Below are 18980 nucleotides of genomic sequence, written 5' to 3' on the forward strand. Positions count from 1 at the left end.
AGTTTTCAGAATACAACCAGGATGCCAGAAATGGCTCAACCAACAGAGAATGCCCTCGGCAATAGTACCTCCCACTCGAAACAGATATTATGGCTGATAAATCACTGGATGAACGAACCCACAACAACAATTGTAGCCTTTGTTGCTCTGCATCACTCTGATAGGGACTGCGTCACCCTATTTGGCTCACCAGCTCCTAGTCTGTCCCACGAAATCCTCCAACGCTGCCTCTAGGCCCTGCATCAGCTCTGCTAGCCTCTGCGTCAGCTTCTGGAGCCTCTACACCAACCCCTAGACCCTCTGCGTCTCACACGCTGGTGTCTCTAGCTCTATGCAGCTCCTGGTTTCCTCTGCATAGCCTCCAGCTGCCTCTACATCAACCTCACTGAGCTTTGCACTGCCTCTCTGGTACCAACTCTGCCTCTCCGTTACGTATTCACTGCCCCTCAGCTGCAACTCAGATCACTCACTCGATTTCCTCAGCAAACCCTACCCCAGAAAATCGAATTCTTGATCTCTCTTGGTGTGTCTTCCAACTAACCCTCAAGCCTCCTCTTATACTTTTTTCGTTGGTCCATCAACGGCAGAGATTAAATCTCTAATCAACGGCTAACATTAGATTTGTCTTGATCCATGACTTTTGGAACCTTATAACCCAGTTTTATATTGATACCCATTAATATTTTATTTTTCCTAAGTTTAGACTCAGGAACTCCATTAAAAATATTAATTATTTTAATATCTCCCAAACTGGTTAAAATTTGCCCAAACCATTTCTGAGTCTTGGAGATCTCATGTGCTTTAGCCTCTCCACCAATTTTCATGGCTAGAGCACATCCGATGCTACCCAAAATCAACAAATCGTACCTCTCCGATCCCCTTTGCTCCTGCAACGCTAATCTGGATTTCTTGGCTAGAAATCCGCCTAGGAAGCGACTCCCTCTGCCTTGGTCCTGTCCCGTTAAGTACTGTTCTTCTTTGACAGCAACAACACCCCACCATCTTCACAATCCACAATCTGCCCACAGCTCCCTAGGCCCCAACCGCTGAAGAAACTGAGCCTCTTGGCTCTGCGCAATCCCGGCAGTGGCTAAATCGCTCCTTTGGCCAACTGCGTCACTCCTACTTGGCTAAGCAAGATGACATGGCTCTTCGTGAGCCTCTTCTGCCTCTCACTGCTTTTGCACTGACCCTTTCTCTGGCTCGGAATGATGATGCAGGCCCTCTGCGTCACTCCCTCTCTATTGCCTTCTACTTAGGAACAACTCTATCTCTCGGGATAATTGTTTGTGCTGCAAATCTTCTAATTAAGCTGGTGCCTTCAGTTCTCCTGTGATCTGTAACCCTCTGATACCATGTTGAAATTTCTAAGTCTAACCCGTTAGAAATTTTCCTGTACTATCTGGTTTATTTCACCTACTTGTTTAATTACTGAACAAGTTATTTAACCATATAAATATAGAAAATAAACACAAATACAGTCTCAACAATCTATAGATCAACAACTGAAAGAAATAGACAAACACACAAGGGACACCATTATTTTTGGACAATCGTCTCCGGTAAAACCCAACTTGGGAAAACCGGTGCAGCAGTTCTGAGGGTTTTATTATTAAGTAGCTTTTATTGACTACAACTGGGTGCCAAACTGGCTCACCCTATAGAGAAATCAAACTCGTAGTAATACCTCTCTTCGGAAGCAGATATTCGAAAAGTCAGCGCCACGAAAACTCGCCAAAGCCTCTATGAGGCATTGTGTCAGCCCTCCTAGCATCTGCGTCAGCCTGAAACCCTCTGCATCAACCCTATGATGTTCTGTGCAGGCTCTCTGGCCTATGCGTCACTCACACAGGCCCTAGAAGCCTCTGCATCACTCGTGCAGTCCCTCTGGCCCTCTATGCAACTTCTGTTGGCTCTGCGTTTGCATCTCTGTCTCTGCCTCTACATTGGTCTTCCGACACTATCTCTGCCTCTCTGCTATGCACTCATTGCTCCTCCCTGCAACTCTGATCACTGGTTCGATTTTTCTCAGCAAACCCCGCTCCAGAAAATCAAACTAACTAATCAACTTGGTGTATCGCCAACTGACCCTCAAGCCTCCTCTTATACTTTTTCTGTTGAGTCTTCAACGGCCAAGATTACATCTCTAATCAATGGCTAAGATTAGATTTGGCTTGATCCATGTCATTTAGAACCTTCTCACTCAGTTTTATATTAATCCCCATTAATATTTTTATTTTCCAAAGTTTAGACTTTAGGAACCCATTAAAAATATTAATTATTTTAATATCTAACCAGGTGGAATTTCCCCAAATCATTTCTGGGTCTTGGAGATCTCATGTGCTTTAGCCTCTACACCAACTTTCATGGCTAAAGCACATTCGATGCTACCCCAAATCAACACTACTAACTTCTGCACTATAACTCCTGACACTTATCCATTTCTGCCACTGAAATGGATTCTTTACCATCCCCATCTTCTCCCTAAAATAAACGAACTTTGTTCTTCCTAGAGCCTTCGTGAGGATGTCTTCCACCTATTCTCCTGTAGGAGTGTATCTCAATTGTACTACTTCTCATTGGACACAGTCTCTGACAAAGTGACACCTAATATCAATGTGCTTCGACCGATCATGAAATAATGGATTCTCAGAGAGCTTGATGCGCTCTGATTATCACACATGATCCTAGTCGTTTCCATCCTTCTCCTGAATAGATTCACAAACAATTTCCTAAGCCATATGGCTTCGCACAAAGCTGTGCTAGCTGCCATATATTCTGCTTCAACTGAGCTCAAAGCCACGGATTTATGTTTCCTACTGCACCAGGAGGTCATTTCTGATCCAATGTTGAAACAGTACCCAGTTGTACATCTCTGATCTACTGAACTTCCAACGCAATCTGTGTTAGTGAACCCACTCAGTCTGGTGTCATTGCCTCTGGTGTACAATAGTCCATCCTCAACTATTCCTTGTATATACCTAAGAACAAGTTTGGTTGCTGCCCAGTGCGCCCTCTTAGGTTCCACCTTGAACTGACTGAGGGTGTTGACAGAGTAACAAACGTTTGGCCTGGTATTGACCAGATACATTAGGGACCCTATAAGCTGCCTGTACAAGGTGGGATCAACGTTTTTATCTTCTGATGCATCAATCTTCTTCCAGCTGGTGATCATTGGAGTAGCCATAGGCCTATAGTCCTGCCTCCTGAGTCTCTTCAATATTTCTATAGCATATCTCCCTTGTCTAAGGAAGATCTCACCCTTCTGCTGCCAAACTTCCAACCCCAGGAAATAATGCATTTGTCTCAAATCCTTCATGTCGAATTCTGTGGCTAAGTTCTTCTTGCAATCTTTGATGAGCCTGGATGATCCTGTTAAGAAGAGATTATCCACATATAACACTAAGATTAGAGGCTCATTCTCTACGACCAGATAGTAGAGATTAGGGTCTGTGTCACTCTTGACGAACCCCATCTTCTGCAAGTAGCCATCAATTCGACTGTACCATGCCCTAGGTGCCTGTTTAAGCCCATACAAGGCTTTCTTTAATCTGCATACATGAGATTTCTTCTCATGTGTCTCAAAACCTTCTGGTTGTTCAATGTATACTTCCTCTTCTATTACCTCGTTCAAGAATGTCGTCTTGACATCCATCTGATGAATCTCCCACCCCATCTGTGCTGCAAGAGATATCACAGTTCTAATAGAAGTATACCTGGCTACTGGGGCAAAGGTTTCTTCGTAGTCTATCCCTTCCTTCTAAGCATACCCCTTAGCCACAAACTTGGCTTCATATTTCTCCACACTGTCGTCTGCAGCATATTTGACCTTATAGATCCATCTCGAACCTACCACTGATCTGTCCTGAGGCCTAGGTACCACTTCCCAGACATCATTGACCATTATAGAGTTGTATATCTCCACCATAGCATCCACCCATACTTGACGCTGAACGGCCTCCTGAAAACTGGAAAGTTCCCCAACTTGAGCTACTAAGGCCTGGTATCTGTCTAGCTATCTTCGCTCCCTTTTACTATTCCTGGGTGCACTAATTAAGTCTTCTGCATCCCGTAGAATCTGCTGGAGTTCCCGACTCATTCTTCCACTAGTAGTAGGCACATCTATCAGCTCTTCCTCTTCCTGAGATTCCTCCTGTTCTAAAGCTTTGTCTTCAGGAGAATTTCTGGTACTAGTTTCCGCTGGTTGAAGTGGTTTGACCAACGGCTCATCTTTCGACTGCTCCTCGGAAGGCATTTCTCGGGATTTCCTGAAAGCTCTATCCTCCATGAACTTTACATCCCGCCGAACTACTACCTTCCTACTCCCTGGAAGATAGACTCTATATGCCTTAGCATTCTCGCTATATCCCACAAGATATCCGTTCTCAACAATTTGATCTAATTTATTCCTCTTCTCCTCGGGTATACGTAGCAACGCTAAACTCCCAAATATCCTGAAATGACTGACTTCAGGTGTCTTCTCGGTGAAGACCTTCTCCGAGGTGATTTTGCCCAATACCCTGTGAGGAGTCCTATTCTGGACATAAACTATCGTGCTACATGCTTTTGCCCACAGAAATTTAGGCATATCCTGATTATACAGCATTGCCCTAGCTGCTTCCACAATAGTCTTGTTTTTCTTTTCTGCTACTCCATTCTGCTCCAGATTGTAGGGAGTTGTCCACTCTTCTAATGCCTTCCTTAGTGCAAAAATCAGTGAAGTCCTTATCAAAATATTCTCCACCATTGTCTGAGCGCAACACTTTTATCTTTTCCTGTCAGATTTTCCACTAGAGCCTTGAACACTTTGAATCGAACGAAAACCTCATCCTTGGTTTTCAGAAAGTAGATCCAAGTCTTCCTGGAATGGTCATCGATGAAGGTGACGAAGTATTCAGCACCACTAAGAACTTTTGTGGACATCGATCCGCAGACATCTGAGTGTATCAATCCTAGCACACTCTTAGCCCTATTGTTACTCCTGGAAAACGCAGCTTTGGCATACTTGCCCAAAGCGCACCCTCTACATACATCATCTCGTTCAGTACTAAGATTTGGAACTCCTAATAGTGTTTTCCTAAGAATTCTCAAAGCCCCATAGTTCATTCAAATCTTTGTCTCCATTACTGACAATTAGTGCTATAGGTGATTCTAGCTGCAACCTGTACAACCTGTTACCTATGATTCCAATTTGGGTGTTCTTTTTCCAACTCAGGTATTTGACATATACTTTCTCCTTAATGAAGAAAGCATCATAGCCCTTGTTTTGAAGTTGAGATACGGAAAGTAAGCTCATCCCCAATCCTAGCACATGCAGCACATTGGTTGCTCGAAGCCGCTCTCCTGCTTCGGTTTGAAAAACTATAGTACCTCTTCCCACTGGAGTACACTTTGCCTTATTCCCCATGGTCATCTCAAAATTCATTCTTTCTTCCTGATAATCTGAAAAAACATTCTCGAATTCCTATCATATGCCAGGAAGCTCCACTATCTATATACACAACCTCCGAGGAGGCAGAGCTTGCTAAGCAAGTGACTTCTTCTTCCAATCTGGAAGCTAACATAGAATAATCATAATTCATGTCCCTTGTGCTTTCTTCTAGAAATCTGCATGAATCCCCTTGAGTGGATGCCTCTGCATCATGGTCTTGACCCATAATCGATTTTCCTCTCCTGTTGCCGGATTTCTGCTCTGATACCATGTGAAAATTTCTAAATTGAAATTCTACTACTGCAGCAACTGATTTATTTCACCTACTTATTATTCACAATAAGTTATTTGCGAAATCCCTTCAGCAAATATTAAAAAAAATCCACTGCAGTTCTCACACAATTACCCAGAGAAAAATACATGCACAAGAACCAATCACATCAACACAGTTATTTTTGGACAATTGTCCCCGGAAAAGCCCAATGTGGGAAAACCGATGCAACAGATGAGGGCTTTATTAATCTTTAGTAGCAATTGCTTTTACAAGGAATAATTTTACAAAGAAACTGAAAGAAACTCCTAAGACTTTCCCTTTCCCTTTGAGACCTTCTGACACTTTGGAGACCCTGCTCCCACTTCTATGTCACCCCTGCATCACTCTGCGTGGCCCAGCGTGGCTCTGAGTGGCTCTGCGTCAGCCTGCGTAAGCTCTATGTCTCTCCTCTGGATTGCGTCTCTCTCTGCACTGTCTCCCACTGTCCCTGCGTCACCTCCTCCTCAATCACTGCCTGTTGTTGATGCCCTCCTCTTCCTCTCCCTCTGAAATCGATCTCCTCTACTTGAGAATCAATTTTCCTTGAGATACTGAGTATCTGCAGGTGTGTCTCCAAATGATCCTCAAGTCTTCTCTTATACTTTTCATGTTGACGAATCAACAGCCGAGATTAAGTCCCTAATCAATGGCTAAGATTAAAACAGACTTGATCCTCATCTCTTAGAAGCTTCTCACCTTTATCTTTATTAATACCCATTAATATTTTTATTTTCCTAAGTTTAGACTTAGGAACCCATTAAAAATATTAATTATTTTAATAACTCCTCATCTGGGTGGAATTTCTCAAAACAATTTATGGGTCTTAGAGATCTCATGTGCCTTAGCCTTTCCTCCAAATTTCATGTCTAGAGCACATCAGATACTACCAAAAATCAACATCTCCCCCCCCGGCAACGCGAGCCAGGTATGCGTCGAACTCGTGACCTACGCTCTGATACCACTTGTTGGGAATCACGATTATCGTTAGAACAAAACCCGCAGATGTTAGTCAATGACCGCATCACCAGAGATAGGGATCCACGAGAGGCGGTTAGTCCATGTCGCGAAACACACGGGGAACGTTGGTTTATCCAATGTCCAACACAAATGAGATAGGCGAGGTTGCAATCACAACCCTCTCATTGTCAACTCATCCTTTAGGACTAGATGGGCGAGGAGTTGGGGGTGAACAATCCCACTCAAACCAATCTAGACTAACCTACAAGGGATTTGACTTCACTTGGAGGACCACTACACCAATGTCCCACAAGGTTGACGATTAGAGGCCATGTCCAACACAACAGTATTCCTACAGGGAAACTAAGGGCGAGATGAAGAACCTAGAGCCTAGACCTCCCTTTCCAAGTGATCATCTATCCCTCAAATGGATTAGTAGGGAAGTATTGTGATTACCAAATTATAACTGTAAAATTAATCTTTAAAGCACAATTTATAGGCAAGAACTAAGAAGAAAAAGCATAGAAGGATCAACCCGAAACACCAACAAACCAAAAAAATTGTATTATGTCCGTGGGGACATAAATACTCCCACCCTCCAACCATGATTCAAAATGAGGAAGTATCTACATTGTAAGGAGGTTTTGACTTCCCTTACAATAAAATAATATTAATTTTGGAGTACTTTGGACCTAGTCTACAACAACCAAATCTAGATATATAGATATAAAATAAATTAGACTAGATCTGACTTAAGAAAAGGTTGGCTTTGCCACATGTAAATGACAATAATATTAAGACCCACAACCTTAAGAAAATATTTTTTTCTTAATTCATGCTCAACCCTATTAAAATTGGGCAGCTTCGGGACAAATTTCCATGTGGATGGTCTGAACCCCAGTCGCCAATCTAATGCTGGAAAGAATATGTCATAGTTCTTTGGAGGAAATATTTTCAGTGCCCACTTTCTTTTCATACCAAAAGCTTCTCGTGAAACCCCATCTGATTCTCAGTATTATTTTTTAGGCATGTGACTAGCATCATTTACAGATTGTAAGTTGATACCATTCTAGGTGTAATAAGCTAGGGCAATTTTGACCTAGGGTTTCTACAGTACTAGGGTTTTAGAAGAATTTCTCTTTCCAAATAATAGTTAACTCAATACCAAATATTGCATTCTTCAACGCAACAGTAACAGCTTCTCAGTGATACAATAGACTGAACAGAAAGTGCAGCATTCAATAAATTCAAGCTTCAATCAATAATTGAAATAAATCCCACAGTTCAGTATATTGATCATCAATTTCACCAGCAATCTGGCACAACACTAAAAATTCATTCACAAAATGGTTAACGTTCAGTGGTGGCAAACAGAACTAGTTCGATAATAGAGATTTCACGTCTAAATTCAGAATCTCAGATTGTTGGCGATCCAATAATACCAGAGAAATTCAATTAGCATGTAACTAACTAATGTAATAAATGTAGCCCTCAATTAACAATACTACATATACTTTTAAAAGCACTACGCAAGGTTCAATGCACCGCCTTTGAGCGCGTTGATAATCTCGGGCCCGCTGCAGATTAGAATCTCCGTTATTTCCCAAGATACCAATAAAGTGCTCGCACCCTGTTTTCAGCCGAGCACTTTCAAAATTCACCTTGTCTCGAATTACCAGCCACGTCGGTTTTCGGTTTCAGATTTCAACCAGACGTCGTGACTCAGGAATTACGGTCTCTCTCAATGATTTTTACCACCACAGTCGACGCCAACGTCACCTCCATTGATCCACACGACGTCTCACGGTCTGTCTCAATGATTTTTACCACCACAGCCGACGCCAATGTCACCTCCGTTGATCCACTCACCAGGCAACCCGTCGCATGGATTTTTTTTCCGTTCTTCAACCGTTGTGCTAAGAGTCGCTGACTCAGGTGTCCGATTTGGCTGACAGAACAATCTATGCTTGGCGTAATCCAATGTTTGTTCCTCCAGTATTAATCTGACGCAAATAGGGGTACCACACGTAGGCAGTGCCTAACCAGGCTGCCATAGGACATTAAATGCCCGGGCATATGCAGGCTGGTTAGCCCGATAACACGCAGAAGCCTAAATATTATTTAATGCCGAAATTCGCCGCTCCCGTGTTATCGCGTTAACCAGCCTGCATATCCCCGGGCATTTAATGCCCTATGGCAGGCTGGTTAGGCATTGCCCCACACGTAGACGGATATCTATACATTCCCGCGTTCATTTAATCAATGAATTCCACAAGGGACTAGGGTTCGGTCCTGCACCAAGTACTTCTTAGACTTTCAAGGGATATGATTTCTTCAGGAAAGGTCGTGCTTCATTTCTTCCTTGTAGGTAGAATGCGCTACCCTCATAGATAGTAATTTTACAGTCTCTCTACCTTAGATGGACCCCTGTGCCAAACAGAGATCAATCTCCACCGAATCTTACTGCCAAACAGAGATCAAATATCGTAGAACTTCGTTGCTTAGGTGGTAATCTTGTCTCAGACAGAGGAGAAACTTTACAGGATCTTGCTTCCTACAGAAGTCAATCACCACAAAACTCGCCGCCCCAAAAAAAGAGATTTATTATCACCGAACTCGCTGTTCTTCTAGAACTTCTTCCTGTGCGAGAACAAGAGAAGATAAATAGAAAATGTGTTAACTAGGGTGGAATCTTTCACAATCGAAATTGACAAGGGGAAAGGAGTCTTGAACCCTCGCCTCAGGCTCAAGAAAAAAAAAAAGATAAATAGATCCACAATGATGATTCAAATGAATTCACCCTCTTGTAGTTATAGATTCTCCCCAGAGTGGCTCTTTCAGTTGATCCAGTAAAATTCACTCCATACCCGCACTTTGGGTCTCTTTCCCAGCTACCCCAAAACTTGCCCAAGCATTGGGAATTTTGAGGTTTTCCCTTTTATTGAGGACTATAGCCTACGGGGATGGATAGGCTACTTCATCCCTTGGGCCAATTAATCCTCTCTGAACATTACAGTTCCTCCTCCCCGACATTGCTTGTCCTCAAACAATGGCATGTCTGGCTGCTGCATCAATTCCATGCTGTCTACAGTTGATGGTATCCAACACTCAGAAATTTGATTCTGCAAGTTTGTCTCTTTCCCTATGAGCAGCAGATGTGATCCTGGAATAAACGATTTTGGTATTTTGGCTGTAGCAAGCCCCTTTTTATACACTTTTAGGCCCAACAATCTTCCAATAGATGCAAAAATTTGCAAAATATTCTTGTTATGAACACTGATGTACTCTTCATTAGGTCTCAGATTACCTTGATTCAATGCCTCTTTACCTTCTGTAATTGCAGATGATAAAACAAGACTCCAAGAAGAAGGCAGAAGAAAGCATCCATTTCTGATGTTAATTCCAAGAGTCATGCAACACTACCCATCAGCTTTAATTTTTTCTTGCAAATAGTCTAATATATTATCCAGTGCCATGTAAAAATTATTCCTGTGATACTACAAAATAATATTATCCTCAACAAGAAGCTTGCTAGAGGTACTAAAATCAACTTCTAAATTTCCCTTCTCTTCAACATGCTTATTGGTATCCAGTCCACAACTATTTGCATCTTTGTTTTCAACTTTCATGCCTAGACTCTCCCTAGTAGAAGATGCAGCTTTCTCATCTCCACCAGAAGTCTGAGAAGATTCAGCTTCCCGTGCACTTGCTTCTCTATCTTCTGGAAGAAATGTTGCACTATATACATCTGGAAAAGACAGGCGATATTTTTTCTTTTCTGGATTTCTAACTGGAATAGCACCTGTATCAGTCATAACTAATTTTCTCTCAACACCTAGGAAAGCATCAGACTGTGAAGTTGGAGATGCGTTTCTTTCCAAATGGACTGAACCTCTATCAAGTGTACACACCCAGCATTGAGAAAGAAAACACCCAACATTTTCTTTTTGCACAGAATTCATGTCTTCGACTATTTACATTGGTATTCTCCTAAGTTACCAGGATCCGGATCCGGATCCGGATGCGGATCCGGATCCAGATGCGGATACGGATCCGGATCCGTCAGATTTTTTAAAAGCCAGGATCCGGATACAGCGGGGAAACGACATGTATATTATATAATATGAAAAAGGCTACAATATTCATGGTTACTGGTCTAACCTCTGTTGATACAATCTGAATATCTCAGCATGCAGCTACATCATTATGTGTAGACAAAATTGGCCATCTAAAAATAACTTGTATGTGGTATGTAATAGGGGCAACTTCCACCCTCACAAGATACTTTTAGGCCTTGAGCCATTTAAAAGTCTCCTTACTTTCAAAGAAGATAAACATTAGCAATTATAATTTGTAAAAATACAAAATTTTAAATATATAATTATATTTTATGCGATATTTAATAATAAATATATATTTTCAATATATGATATAATAAACTAATATATTTGATTTAATAGATATATATAAATTTTAATATTTCTATTTATAGTGCAATATATAAATTATAATATAAATATAGAACTTAATTCTAAATTATAATTTTTTTAAAATCTAAGTTTGAATCTTATATATATAATTTTAATTTAGAAATTAAAATATAAATATAAAACTTAACTTTAAAATACCAAATTTTAAAATTTAATTAATATATATGAGCTTACAATATTATAAATTTTAATTTGTATAATATATCTGTATTATTATTATTATATGTTATAAATTACATAGTTGTTAATATTAATAAGTTATAAGCTGAGTTCATTAATATATGAGCTTACGATATTATAAATTTAAATTTTTATAGTATTATCTGTATTATTATTATTATTATAGGTTATAAATTATATAGTTATTAATCTTAATAAGTTACGAGTTGAGCTCCCGACATCTGAAAGTGAATAATCTCTAGAACATTAATAAATTTTCCGTAAGTGTCTCCAAATGTCTGCATGTTCCAACGAATGGTTAGCCCTTGGTTTCCGATACCATAGTATTTCTAACATTACTGATATGTTCCATTGGTGACGGGATGACCCAGAGAGGGTGCCCGCCATGGTGGCTACAAGCAACCCACCGAATGCATTTTAATAGCCAGGTATTAAGCTAAGTATTATTTGGGAAATAACCTCTTCCGTGAGCAAATAGACCTAAAGCTAGGTATTTATTCAGCGAATATTAATAGTGTGTTAATTCAACAAATATTAATAGAGTATTAATTCAGCGAATATGAACTTCTCCCGTTAACAGAGTATTAATTCAACAAATATTAATAGAGTATTAATTCAGCGAATATGAACTTCTCCCGTGACCAAAGGGACCCAAAGTTAGGAATTAATTCAACGAATATTAACAGAAAATTAATTCAGTGAATATAGGTATTTTTGTGTTGTAAAAATCCCAAATTGTAGGAACGCAGTTTGAATTTCGGGGTGCACATTATCGTGAAGAAAACATTTTCATATGGGTCCCTAGGCGGATCCAAGCGAATCCAGATCCGGATCCGGATCAGATCCGGGGATCCGCAAATCCATCCCCCATGGCTGACGGATCCGGTAACATAGGTATTCTCCGACTTGGCACAAGGATATGTCATTGCTGTTGGAATTTCTAAGTCTAACTGTTAGAAACCCTTCATGTCCTTTACTGATTTATTCCTACCTACTTGTTCTGTTAATTAACAAGTTATTTACCATGTAAATACTGGAAATAAATACAAGTACATGCTCAACACATTACAGATCATCAACTGAAGGAAACAGAAACAAGCACACAAGTGACACCATTGTTTTGGACTAATGTCCCTGAAAAACCCAATGCAGGAAAACCAGTGCAACTATCTGAGGGTTTGATTTATTACGCAATTTTAGAGTACAATCTGGGTGCCAAATCCGGCTCACTCAATAGAGAAAATTCTCGGCAGTAGCACCTCTCTACTTGGAAGCAGATATTCTAGCTGAAACCCCGGATAAACACTCCAGCAGCTCCAATCTGCCCACGAAACCCCAGTGTCAGCTCTCCCTGCAATTCTGGCTTTTGCCCTCTGCGTCAGCTTTCTCGATTGTTCCGGTTGTTCCTGGTAGTTCTGACTTCTGCCCTCTGCGTCAGGCTTTCCCGGCTGTTCCGACAATTCCTGTTGTTCCCGGCAGTTCCGGTTTTGTTCCCGACAGTTCTGGCTTCTGCCCTCTACATCAGCTTTCCCATTTGTTCCGACAGTTCCAGCTTCTGTCCTCTGCGTCAGCTTTCCCGGTAGTTCCGGTTGTTCCCGACAGTTCCGACTTCTGCCCTCTGTGTCAACTTTCCCGGCTGTTCCGGCTTCTGCCTCTGAGTCAACTTTCCCAACTACTGTGCTGATCCTCCTGGCACTATCTCTGCCTCTCTGCTTCTGTATTCACTGCCCCTTAGTTGCAACTCCAGATCACTCTTTCAACTTTCTCAGCAAACTCAGTCTTAGAAAATCGAAATCTTGATCTCTTGGTGTGTTCTCCAAGTGACCCTCAAGCCTCCTCTTATACTTTTCTCATTGACAAATCAACGGCCGAGATTAAGTCCCTAATCAACGGCTAAGATTAGATCTAGCTTGATCCATGACTTTTGGACCATACTAACATAGTTTTATATTAATTCACATTAATATTTTATTTTCCCTAAGTTTAGACTTAGGGATTCCATTAAAAATATTAATTATTTTAATATCTCCCAAACTGTTTAGAATCTGCCCAAACCATTTCTGGGTATTGGAGATCTCATTTGCCTTAGCCTCTCCACCAATTTTCATGGCTAGAGCACATCCGATGCTACCCCAAATCAACACTCCCTCTTAGTGAGGACTGTGCTCTAGTAATACTCCTCACTGAGCATCACTCTGATTATCCGACATTGGTCCCTGATGCTAGGCCTGCTGCCCATCATCTCCACTGTTGTATCTCGTATTGCCACCCATGGCTCTACCACTACCACTGTTGCATCTATACAACAACTCCCTCTGCATTCGTGCTGCTGCCCATGGCCCTGCCACTGCCACTGTTGCGTCTGCACTGCATCCCCTCTCATCATGTTGCATCGTGCTGCCCATAGCACCGCCACTGCTAACTGCTGCATTACAACTCAGTTACTGAGAAGTAAGTAACTGATCTCCCAACTCTGACATCTCTGTCAAGCTAGAGACACTCCCGATGTTGAAGCTCCCTCTGCCATTGACAAGTGCTTCCTCTCTGACCTCTGCGCTGCTGCAACAACTCCCTGCATCTCGCACCGCTGCACACTTCTCTATGCCATCCTACACTAGTGCAAAACTCCCGTGCCTCTCGCATTGTTGCAGCCTGCTAGCCCCGCACTATCCTGGGAATCCTGCATTGTCGCTCCCTCTGTTGCTCCATTCTCATTCGTCTCTACCGACATCTGCGAGTACTACTACTCTTCATCGGAGCTCTCGCATCAAGGTATAATCCAAGAGGTTGGGTACCTCGAGGATCCTGCCCCTCATCACCTGTAATTCACCTGACTATAGCTCGATGTCTCCCCACTTCTTCTCAAGTGGCACATGAGTACTCATGGCACAATCGTCATCCCTCAAGGCGAAGGCCTTGATACGATGTTTATCTAGAATGGACAGGATCCTAGCCTTCCAGACCACAAAGTTGGACGCTCCGTCTAGCCTATCCTGATCCCTCATCCCATTCATGGCCATCTCTCTACTCTTCTCTGTCGACTCCTCCGAGTCTCTCTACTTCCCGCCTGGAAGTTCTTGGTTCAACTCCTGCTGAGTCTCTCTACTTCCCATCTGGAAGTTCTCTGTTCGACTCCTCCAAGTCACTCTACTTCCCGTCTGGAAGTTCTCTTCTGGACTCCCTCTGAGTCCCGATTTCCCTCCTGGAAATCCTTCTGCCAACTATCAAGTTGCCCCTCTCCGATCATTTGTGCATCTACACCACTGATCTGGATTCCTTGGCTAGAAATCTGCCTCGGCAGCAACTCCCTCCCCTTGGTCTTGCCCTGTTAGGTATTGTTCTAAATACAGTACCCCACCAGCTTCACTCTACAACCTACCCACAGCCTCCTAAACACCAGCAAACTGAAAATTAGAGCTCCTAAGCTCTGCGCAATCCCGGCACTAGCAAATCAGCTTCCTTAGCCAACTGCGTCAGCCCTCCTGGCCTTTGCGTGTGCCTGTTTTTGCCTCTCTCAACCTCCGCACAACCTCTTCTTGGCTCAATCTTGATTATGTAGGCACTGCGTCACCCCTTCCTTGCTGCTACTCTGCTAGGAACAACTTCTGTCACTCGGGACAGTTGGTTTTTGTTGTTGCTGCTCTTGCTCAGCTGATGTCCTCAGTTCTCCTGTGATCTACAACCACGCTCTGATACCATGTTGGAATTCCTAAGTCTAGCTGTTAGAAACCCTTCATGTACTTTACTAATTTATTCCTACCTACTTGTTCTGTTAATTAACAAGTTATTTACCATGTAAATACTGGAAATAAATACAAGTATATGCTTAACACATTATAAATCATGAACTGAAGGAAACAGAAACAAGCACACACGTGACACTGTTGTTTTGGACTAATGTCCCCAGAAAAACCCAATGCGGGAAAACCGGTGCAACTATTTGAGGGTTTGATTTATTAAACAGTTGCATAATACAATCTGGGTGCCAAATCTGGCTCACCCAACAGAGAAAAATCTCAGCAGTAGCACCTCTCTACTTGGAAGCAGATATTCTGGCTGAAACCCCGGATAAACACTCTGGTAGATCCACAGCTCCAATCTACCCCACGAAACCCCAACGTCAGCTCTCCCGGCAGTTCCGACTTCTGCCCTTTGCATCAACTTTCCCAGCTATTCCGGCAGTTCCCAGCAGTTTTGGCTATTCCCGGCATTTCCGGCTTTGTTCCCGACAGTTCCGACTTTTGCCCTCTACGTTAGCTTTCCCAATTGTTCTGGCAGTTCCGGCTTCTGCCCTCTGCGTCAGCTTTCCCGGCTGTTCCAGCAGTTCCTGCTATTCCCAACAGTTCTGGCTTCTGTCGTCTACGTCAACTTTCCCAACAATTCTGACTGTTCCCGACAATTTCGGATTCTGCCCTCTTCGTCAACTTTCCTGGCTGCTGCGCTAATCCTCCCAGCACTGTCTCTGCTTCTGTATTCACTGCCCCCTCAGCTACAACTCCAGATCACTCTCTCAACTTTCTCAGCAAACACAGCCTCAAAAAGTCGAAATCTTGATCTCTTGGTGTGTTCTCCAAGTGACCCTCAAGCCTCCTCTTATACTTTTCTCATTGACAAATCAACGGCCTAGATTAAGTCCCTAATCAACGGCTAAGATTAGATTTGGCTTGATCCATGACTTTTGGACCATTCTAACATAGTTTTATATTAATTCACATTAATATTTTATTTTCCCTAAGTTAAGACTTAGGGACTCCATTAAAAATATTAATTATTTTAATATCTCCCAAATTGTTTAGAATCTGCGCAAACCATTTCTGATTATTGGAGATCTCATGTGCCTTAGCCTCTCCACCAATTTTCATGGTTGAAGCACATCCGATGCTACCCCAAATCAACAATTGCAATAGAAACATGTTGCCCCTTGCATGTGTACAGTAATCTTGTGTTACACTTGCAACTGTAGTTACAGGTATATCTGTTTGGCCTTGAAAACAGACAGTGCTTGCCATCTGTCTTTCCTCCACTGATCGTGACCTTAAATCATTCTCAGTAGGCATGCATTCTTTGTTCTCATTTCCTTCCGATAAAAGCAACACATCTGCAGTTTATTCATTAGCAATTTCTCTATATCTTCCCTAGTTATCTCCATTTGCAAGTATATGTTGTTATTTGCACTTCATGATTACAAATGGCAGACTAGGTTTTCCAGTAAGCATGCACTCAGGTGATTGCTTTGCTGACAATGTACTTGCATTGTTGAATATTTTAAGGAAAAACGCATTAGATCAAGACAGTTATCATCCAATGGGCACATCACTTTTTTCATCTTCTCCAATACTTCTCCTTTTCTTTTCAACTCAGTCTTTAATGTTGTCACTGTATCTTGTGATGTCAGTAATTTAGCTCCCATTTCTTGTATTTGTTTCCTTTTAATCACGCACGCCCTTTCTGCTTGAATAATCTGAGCATCCATGCTGTGTTTCAACCGCAAAAGCATAGCTAATGCCTCTTGCTTGGTATTAATCAATTCCTGTTCAAAAAGAGTAGCCTTTCTCTCAGCAACCAATACCCTTATTGTAGCCTCTTTCCCTATGTGCTGGATGATTTCCATTGCTGCCTGCTTAAGGGCTGATAAAATTTGTGACTCAATAGATTCAACAAACTGTCGCATCACCAATGTCACTCAGCTAGAACATCAATACAACGTCAAACCATAATGGCATCAATACAAGACTTATCTAGCAGCATACCACCATGACAATAACACAACAACTATGCAGATTAGCACATCACAAACTTTGGCATATACAATCACCAACACAATGATCTCAACCTCAATTACAACAACTCAATACAAATTGCTCAATACCCTAGCAACAAAAACTTTAACCATACAAGCAACAATTACTAGCATTCATACAGTGACAAAGCCCTAGCTCATCATCATTTCTGCTGCAAACAACAATAGCATAACCTCTGCTCACAATAATACCAAATATCTCTGCATCATAAAACCTTTCTGCCCATCGATTGTGACAAGCCCTAGCAGCATACATTCATAAAACCCTAGCAGCAATCATACTCTTACCATGCACCTAATTGCCATGTTAACCAGCAACATACACTGAAATACGTAGGCAGTAAGATGTTATAAATTTACTCAGCCATACCCATGTTCTCTGACAAACTCTTTGTATTAGTACCATACAATAGATAGTTGCACAATTCATTAACTACAGAACAATATCATTACAAACCATAAGGTAGCCAACCACTCATCAAGGTATTAAACCCATACATTACATCCTCTCTTAGGTCAACAACACTCTGTCCCTACAACCACATCAGTTAGTACCATGAATAATGTCTTTCCATCAAACAAGTTTTATTCTGCCCTCAAGAAAACTCATCCAAACACCTCATCCCTCAGCCATACATATTAATAGACTTATACTCTGCCCTTAGCAACATATATCTCAACATGGCTCACACTTAACTAAAACACAACAATTCTACCATACTCGCTGTTGACCTCTACTGGTCAACTGCCCATGCAGTACCCCCCCTTTTCTTTGCAAAAAGGGGCAGCACCTGATCAGCGTGTCCGTGCCATCCTGCAGTCATCAGCAGCTTGATCAATCTAATTGTAAACCCAGTCTGCATGTATGAATTGTAAATAATCTTAGCAGATATGAGTCGTGTATGTAAATTGCCTAGGTGGACCTAACTTTCTAATGGTAATCTACGTCCCGGAAGGTTTTTCGTCTCACCGATCCATGATCGGCAGAGTTTTCCTTCAAACCTGACCCCAAAGCCGGGATGGATTTTGTCATTAGAACTTTAGGAGAATCCTAGTGTGTTAATCTGCTAGATTATAGTTGTGTCGCAGAACTGGGTGATTTGTGAGGGTCTGTATTAAGTGGGTTTGTCCCCTTAAGATGTAAATTTGTAAAAGTCATGATGTAATGGGTCTTGAGGTCGAAAAATGTTTTAAATCCCCTCATGAGTCCTAAGTCCTAGGTCCTAGGTGATGTTTCCGAAGGCTTAGTTCGATGATCCATTTTAAAATGAATTGAAAAATTAAAAAATGAATAAAAATAATAAAATAGATAAAAAATTAATAAAAAATTAAAAAATTAAAATAAATAAAAAACAATAAAAAAATAAAGTAAAAACCCTAACTAATAAAATAATAATATTTTAAGTGAATGCAAGCAAAATATTATTTTTTAATAAATCGATGGATGAGATCAAGAGATGTCTTGATCCTCATCAACGGTCGAGATCATTTCAGCGTGGATCACTCGAACTAGCCGTTGGAGTCATTTCCTTTAAGTAGGGTGCTAGGGGTCAGTGCAGATCATTGGAAGATCTGTGAGTCTAAGACTGAAGAAGCTCTCTTGTAAATCTGTTTCTGGTTAATAAAAGAAGACTTTGGGGTCCATATCTTGCTGGTGTTACTCTCTTGAAATGCTGTGAGATTGTTTAATTTTCTGCATATGTTATTTTCAGCCATTAATAATAGCTTTTTGTAGAGCATTGTGGGCACAGGTATCTTGTTCACTTGCTAGGGTTTGAGTGTTGTTAGGGTTTCTGAAGTAATGGCAGG

At 41.5% G+C, this 18980-nt stretch overlaps 1 protein-coding gene and 1 pseudogene across 1 annotated transcript in view; both read right to left on the reverse strand.

The window, feature by feature from the left end:
* LOC149140793 (phosphoenolpyruvate phosphatase-like) overlaps positions 1 to 18980 on the reverse strand; it is a 328894-nt gene that overhangs the window by 60593 nt on the left and 249321 nt on the right. The window lies entirely within an intron of this gene.
* LOC149140794 (uncharacterized) lies at positions 10199 to 17427 on the reverse strand (annotated as a pseudogene).

Source organism: Pinus tabuliformis, chromosome X (genome assembly GCF_031772625.1).
Source record: "Pinus tabuliformis cultivar Carrire ecotype Pingquan chromosome X, CPIR1, whole genome shotgun sequence".
In the NCBI taxonomy this organism is placed as follows: Eukaryota; Viridiplantae; Streptophyta; class Pinopsida; order Pinales; family Pinaceae; genus Pinus; species Pinus tabuliformis.